The following is a 7,940-nucleotide window of genomic DNA, read 5'->3' on the forward strand; positions in this document are numbered from 1 at the left end:
TAATTGAAGTCGCGATGGTGAGTCGAGCAGAAATGCTCTTGGCATTGGTCTTCTTGCGGCGTAAGAAGTGATTGTCAGGGGAGTTCTTCGACCTTCCAAAAGCGACGAAGTTCCTGTTCGAGAGAGGGAGAGCTTATAGTGTGATGAGCGGAAATGCTACCGCGAGTGCAATGAATGGAAGTCATTGTCGACTGAGAAAGATCGTTACTCTCGAGCGACGTGAGAGGTCCCGATATTATCCATCCGAAAATGGAATTCTGAGCGAAGGGTTGCCCGACGCTTCCTCTGCGAATACCGTCGCGAATGATGTCAGTAGGTAATCTAGGCCGTATCTAACTCACGGCCCCATGAGTGCGAGAGAGAGGTACCCTTGGAGAACGAGAGACAGCGAATACTTTGTTAGCAATCGCGGGGAGTTCGGGCAGGGGGGAGCCGGTGGGGAGGATCAGGGGGGTACGTAGGGCGAGGAGGAAGCGTGGTCTCGATCGAGCAGAGCGCCATCTCTTGAGCACTCTAGGCGCCACGCTTCCCCCTCTCCCTACGTACCTCCCTGATCCTCCTCCCGGCTCCCCCCCGCTGCACTCCCCTCGCGGTTGCCTACAAGCGTACGCTATCTCTTTTTCTCTTATGGGTACCTCTCTCTCGCACTCATGGGGCCGTGAGTTAGATACGGCCTAGATTACCTACTGACATCATTCGCGACGGTATTCGCAGAGGAAGCGTCGGGCAACCCTTCGCTCAGAATTCCATTTTCGGATGGATAATATCGGGACCTCTCACGTCGCTCGAGAGTAACGATCTTTCTCAGTCGACAATGACTTCCATTCATTGCACTCGCGGTAGCATTTCCGCTCATCACACTATAAGCTCTCCCTCTCTCGAACAGGAACTTCGTCGCTTTTGGAAGGTCGAAGAACTCCCCTGACAATCACTTCTTACGCCGCAAGAAGACCAATGCCAAGAGCATTTCTGCTCGACTCACCATCGCGACTTCAATGGACTGTACATCGTTCGCCTGCCGTTCAAAACGAGTCCTCCAATCGAAATCGAAAATTCAAGACTTCGCGCCGAAAACATGTTAAATTCGCTAGTACGGAGATTTTGCGATAAACCCGAAGTCGCGAAAGAATATTCCGACTTTATTTTCGACTATGAACATCTTGGGCATATGCGGCCAGTGCCGATGTCGCAAGGTGACATAGAACCAGCTGTCTATCTCCCGCATCACGGGGTGATCCGGGAAAGCAGCTCAACCACGCGTCTTCGCGTCGTTTTTAACACTTCAAGCATTACGTCGAACGGCACATCTCTAAACGATCACTTACACGCTGGTCCTAAATTACAAACCGATCTCATGTCGGTAATATTACAGTGGCGACGCTATAAATATGTGTATTCATCCGATATCGCGAAAATGTATCGCCAAATTCTGGTCGATTCTCGCGATACAAATTATCAGTTGATTTTGTGGAAACGATCGCAATCGGAACCGCTTATTGATTATCAACTTCTAACGGTGACGTATGGAATGGCCTGTGCGCCATTTCTTGCCCTTCGGGTATTAAAACAATTAGTCAGAGATGAAGGTCAGCATTTTCGGCTCGCGGTTCTATCCTGAGCGATAATATTTATGTCGACGATCTACTTTTCGGAGCTGACGATACAACTCAGATCCGACTAGCGCGCGATCAACTAAATTCGATATTACACCGCGGCGGATTCTTATTACGGAAATGGGCGAGCAATTCGCCCTCTCTCCTCGAGGATATTGACATAGCGGATCACGGTTTAGCTACGAAAAATCGTCGGAAAATCAAAGGTCGCGCCGTTAAAACCTCTAAGTATACCACGGTTGGAATTATTCGCAGCCGCATTACTCTCGCGACTCGTCGAGTTCGTTCGCGGATCGAACGGTTACAGGGATATCCCATGCTATTGTTGGACGGATTCCACTATCGTACTCGAGTGGGTAAGTCAGCATCCATCTCGATAGAAGACGTTCGTGGACAATCGAGTTAGTGACATTCAATCTCGCCTTCCGAACGTTGAATGGAGGCACGTGTCAACAGACGACAATCCCGCGGATAGCGCTTCGCGCGGAATATTCGGCGACGAAATTATTAATCGCGATCTATGGTGGCATGGCCCTCAATGGCTGCTCTTCGATCACGATAAATGGCCGCGTGGCAAACCGCACCTTCCAACGGAAGCTCCTCTCGAAGAAAAAATTACTTCATTGCAATGCAACGAACCTCGCGAAACATGGGATCTAGCATCAAAATATTCGTCGTGGCCGAAATTAATTCGCGTCACCGCGTATATCAGTCGATTTATAAATAACTGTCGTCGTAATCGCTCTTATCGTTGTAATCGCTCGTCGTCTTTCTCGCTTATGTCATCCCATTATCCAGCATCGAGAAGCATCGCTCTTTCTGCATCCGACTGCAACACTGCAAGAATTTTCTGGATTCAGAAAATTCAAGCCGACTTATTTCCGACGGAAATACACGCGCTGTTAAAAAATCAGAGCCTCTCGTCGAGAAGTTCACTTTTCTCGCTTCGACCGTTCCTCGACCGGGACGGAATTCTACGCATTGGTGGACGGCTTAACAAAGCCCCGTTGCCAATGCCGGTTCGACATCCGATTCTTCTCTCATCGCATCCTCTCGTTACATTGATCGTGAATCAAACTCATTTACGAGCGTTACATGCCGGACCGCAACTAACCCTCAACGTTCTGCGCCGCGATTTCTGGATCATTCGCGCTCGCAATATCGTCAAATCCGTAATTCATAAATGTATTGTGTGTACTCGCGAACGAGCCGCGACTCCCACACAAATCATGGGAGATCTTCCCGAAACTCGCGTGACAGCGACAATCCGCTGTTTTTTGCATTGCGGCCTCGATTACGCAGGACCCGTGCAAATTCGCGACTCCACTGGACGAGGTATCACTTCGCGCAAGGCATATATCGCGCTATTCATCTGCCTTGCGACTAAGGCAATACATTTGGAGGTAGTAAGCGACTACTCCACTCAAGCGTTCTTAAACGCTTACTCTCGATTCTGCGCTCGCCGCGGTCTCCCGCAGTCAATGTACTCGGACAACGAGTGCCTCACTCCCGGTCATTGCTTAATCGGATCAACGCTTACTGTAAACCCGGAACTATCATTGCTCGATCTCAACGAAAATCGCCTATCGAGATGGCAACTAGTCCGACATGTCACTGAACGATTTTGGAAACTATGGAGCAACGATTATTTAAACACGTTGCAACAACGAGCAAAATGGCGGAAGGTCAAACCGCAGATCGATACCGGACAACTTGTTCTCTTGCGAAATACGACACTTCCTCCCTGCGAATGGGAACTAGGCCGAGTAACGCGTTGTCATCCCGGGTCCGACGGCTTTGTGCGGGTCGTCACCGTCAAGACGGCCACCTCTGAATTCAAACAACCAATTATAAAACTGTGCGCATTACCGGTCAAGAGTGAGGCGACGAGCAATTAGGCCACTTCGCCGCGTTGCGTTTCATTTATTGTAATTCATTAGACTTAAGCACAAAATTGTCACAGGATTTTATTCCCCCCTCTGCCCCGCACTTCGGCGGATTGTGGGAGGCGGGCGTACGGAGCGTAAAAACTCATTTTCGCCGCGTGTTAGGTAATCATATGCTAACATTCGAAGAATTCTCGACGTTATTATGCCGAATCGAAGCGTGTCTAAACTGTAGGCCGATTGCGCCCCTCTCCGATACGCTTGAGGACTACTAGTGTCTAACCCCCGGTCATTTCTTAATCGGATCCGCACTTACTGTCAACCAGGAACCATCACTGCTCGATCTCAACGAAAATCGTTTTTCGAGGTGGCAACTAGTTCGACATGTCACTGAACGGTTTTGGAAATTATGGAGTAACGACTATGTAAATACTTTACAACAAAGAGCAAAATGGCGAAAGGTCAAGCCACCGATTAAACCCGGGCAACTTGTCCTATTGCGTAATCCGCTGTTACCCCCCTGCAAATGGGAGTTGGGCCGAGTGACGCGCTGTCACCCCGGCTCCGACGGATTCGCACGGGTCGTCACCGTAAAGACGGCCACATCCGAATTCAAAAGACCGATTGTCAAACTGTGCGTACTACCGGTCAATAATGAGGCGACGAGCAATTAGACTCCTTCGCCGCGTTGCGTTTCATTACTGTACATTATTAGATTAAGATCAAAATTGTCAAGATGCGAGCGTCATTCCGCCAAGGCGGGCGGCAAATTCAGCGCGTCAAACCACGTCGCGTAACTTGTCGTCTTTTGCTCATGTATCTCATGTTACTTGTGGCTTGCGCTCTTGTCATTTAATGCAATTGCTGTATCGTTTATTTTGGAACTACCGTTCCAAGGCGGGCGGTATGTTCAAGATTGAAACATTAAAATTTTTGTTTCTAAATTTCGCCGTTAAGCTCTTAATTAAGATTTCCGAACCGCGAAAAAGGGCAGTCATTAACAGGACATTTTGAAGATTTCGATCGGATTCGCGGAATACGTGCCGTCGCTCGCTCCTAGTATTCTAAATAAAACGAATATTGAAAACAATCTACACTCGAGTATTTTCTGAACATCTCTTTATCCTGCAGCGGATCTACGGATTCGCGTTACACACCGCTTCTCGCTCATCTCTGAGCGTCTCTAACAGTTTCGGGCAATCTCGTCGAGTTCGACTCCCGAACACTATTTAAGGTGTATTTCTTGACCTGAAAGCAATTCGTGTTAGTTCATAATATTCAATTAGTGGACACATATACCTACGTATATATTTCTGTAATTTTTAACATCATATAAACTGCAATAATTGGTTGAGTTTGTTTTTAGACAATGTTAGATCTCTGGATGTCATCAATATACATGGCACTTCTTCAGCCAGCAGAAATTTACTCAAACCATGTGAAAAATGAACACATAAGGTATATGAGAGACTTCAATACGGAGGAAAAAATGGACATTATATCCTTGAGATTTTTTTCAAAAATGGTACAGTATTTTTACTACACTCATCTTTGTTTTTTCACTAAAAAATTTAAATTGGTTTTTCTTATAATTTTAAGGAAATATTCTTGTCCGTGAATCTTTCAGTAGCACCAGTAGTTCGTCAAAATTATCTGTTTAAAAACAAGACTGATTGTCACACATGAATTATTCAGAAAGCAATTTCTTAATCGATAATTGTTTGTAAAATAATATTATGTACGTATTAATGGACGATTGAATAAGGTGAGTCGATATATGTTGATATATTCAAGAAGCAAACAAATATATTAATTTCATTATTTATATTAACTATTATTGAAATACTTTATTTAGAGAATCAATGAGGTGGAATTTTATACAAATGACGATAAAAATACTTTGTGTGAAAAATTATTTCCTGTTATTTATTGTGATAACAATACCTTACAATCTGCGAAGGATGTCTGATGGAAAGCCTTATCAGAACAGGTGAGTATTGCGCATTAAGAGTCTATTAATACAAAATTCTTTTTAATTGTATCTTTTTATTCATATTGGTCGCAATTTTTTCCATCGCAGAATACTGTAATATACTAACGCCTAATTTGCAAATCTGCTTTTTGAATAAACTTCCAAGGTTTTACCAAGTTGAAAAATAAGTTTAGCTTTCTCTAGTATTTTTTCCTTTTTACGAAATATTTTGATATTACTGCTAATTTTATTACGACATGAAATTTTGTCAAAAATAATTGTAAACGATTTTATTTTTGCCTTGTTACGAAATGTGTGTTGATTTCAAAGCATTTTTCCAACATTTATAAAGGCCTCAAACATTTATAGGAGTTCAAATAAAATGCTACGGATATTTTCAGATAGTTTTGAATTTCGCGCGATAAAAATTAACATCAGGGTTAATTCAAATGTTTTTCTTAAAACTTTATGAAAATATGAAACAAAAAACGATCATGTCAACGGATTACCTTACAGTGTTTTTATTCCAGTAACTGCTTTGTTCCTTTTTCATAAAATAATTACTTTGTAACGGCAGGGCCGTTACTAAGCCATGTACAGATGTAAATATATATAACTATAGCTATAACCACGCATGACCGCTTACTTTACCCCGCTACACAAACGCTATCTCTCTCGTGAGGCCCCCACGCGGAACCGACTTCCACCGTCGGACCGACAACGCCTAGTGGGGGACGCCGGCCGGGTATATAAGACCGGCCGGCCAAGACATCGGGACCAGATCCCATCCAGCGATCCGACTCCTGACACCGACCTAACACACAGTTTGGACACAGAACGATTGGACACCGCTCGATTGGACACGCAGTATTGGACACGGAACGATTGGACACTGCACGATTGGACACCGCACGATGTATGTTCCGCCCCCCCTACGGGGGAGCTCCACTATCACAAAACTAAACACATAGGTTTGCTTTGAACCTCGCTTCGCGTGGAAAGTTGTAAACCTATGTAGAACCTTACTACGCATTAAAAAGTATATGCGTGGAGGCAGTATGTTCCGCCCCCCCCTTGGGGGGCTCCACTATCAAAAAACTAGACACCAAGGTTTGCGTTGAACCTCGCTTTGCGTGGAAAGTTGTAAACCTATGTAGAACCTTACTACGCATTAAAAAGTATATGCGTGGAGGCAGTATGTTCCGCCTTCCCTACGGGGGGCTCCACTATCAAAAAACTAGACACCAAGGTTTGCGTTGAACCTCGCTTTGCGTGGAAAGTTGTAAACCTATGTAGAACCTTACTACGCATTAAAAAGTATATGCATGGAGGCAGTATGTTCCGCCCCCCCTACGGGGGAGCTCCACTATCACAAAACTAAACACATAGGTTTGCTTTGAACCTCGCTTCGCGTGGAAAGTTGTAAACCTATGTGGAACCTTACTTCGCATTAAAAAGAATATGTGTGGATCGTGCAGTGTCCAATCGTTCCGTGTCCAATCGTTCCGTGTCCAATACTACGTGTCCAATCGAGCGGTGTTCAATCGTTCCGTGTCCAAACGGGATACGCCCCACCGACTACCTCTTGGGGCTAAGGCTTCTCTTAGCTTCGCCGGGTTTCTTCGGCTCTCGTTACCTTAAGAACTGAGGCTTCTCTCAGCTCTGCCGGGTTTCTTCGGTTTCCGTTGCCAAGGCAGGACTCGACGTGACACTCGGTCCTGCCCGCAACACCCAGCCGCCTAGCCTGACCCCAGCTCGGGAGTGCATGTGAATGCCGCGCCGTAGTAATACGCATGGTAGTAGTAAGTCCGCTAGTTATAACCGCGCCGTAGTATTAAGTCTGCTAGTGATAAGCCTGTTAGTAATAAGTCCGCTAGTTATAACCGCACCGTAGTACTAAGCCTGTTAGCCATAAGCAGAGAGAAGTATGAGAGTCGCCACGCTGCCGTTTTTCGTGTAACGCTTTTTCTAGGTCGTACACTAGCGTCACGTACATCCATTTTACGCCGCCTGGAACTACATGGCCACATCCACTTTCGGAGCCGATAAAACAGCCGATTGGTTCATATCCGTGCTACATCCACTTTTCGATATTGTCGATGCTGGTAGTACACTGATCGTTTGACAAAGAGAGATGATGCGCTCTCTTTGTCTCTCTTTCATCGCGTATGTGTGTAGCGTCCGTGAAGGCACACACCGACACGTTGAGCACACAGATGCGATTGTTGGGAGATAATATCAGACAAGAAGCGACAATCGCGTGCTATTCTTGTTCCTCTAGTGTATCGCTTTACGGCCGAAATACGGCCTGAAAATGCTTTCTGGCCTCTCGTGACAGCAGTAATGCAACAAGGCTAATAAGCACCCACTTTTTGAGAATTTTATACTTGCGTATATATGTGGATATATATATGTTTAAATTATAGTTAAAATTGTATCTGCAATTAAATATTGTATGATGATCAATAA

Source organism: Formica exsecta, unplaced genomic scaffold (genome assembly GCF_003651465.1).
Source record: "Formica exsecta isolate Colony F162 unplaced genomic scaffold, ASM365146v1 scaffold589, whole genome shotgun sequence".
Lineage (NCBI taxonomy): Eukaryota > Metazoa > Arthropoda > Insecta > Hymenoptera > Formicidae > Formica > Formica exsecta.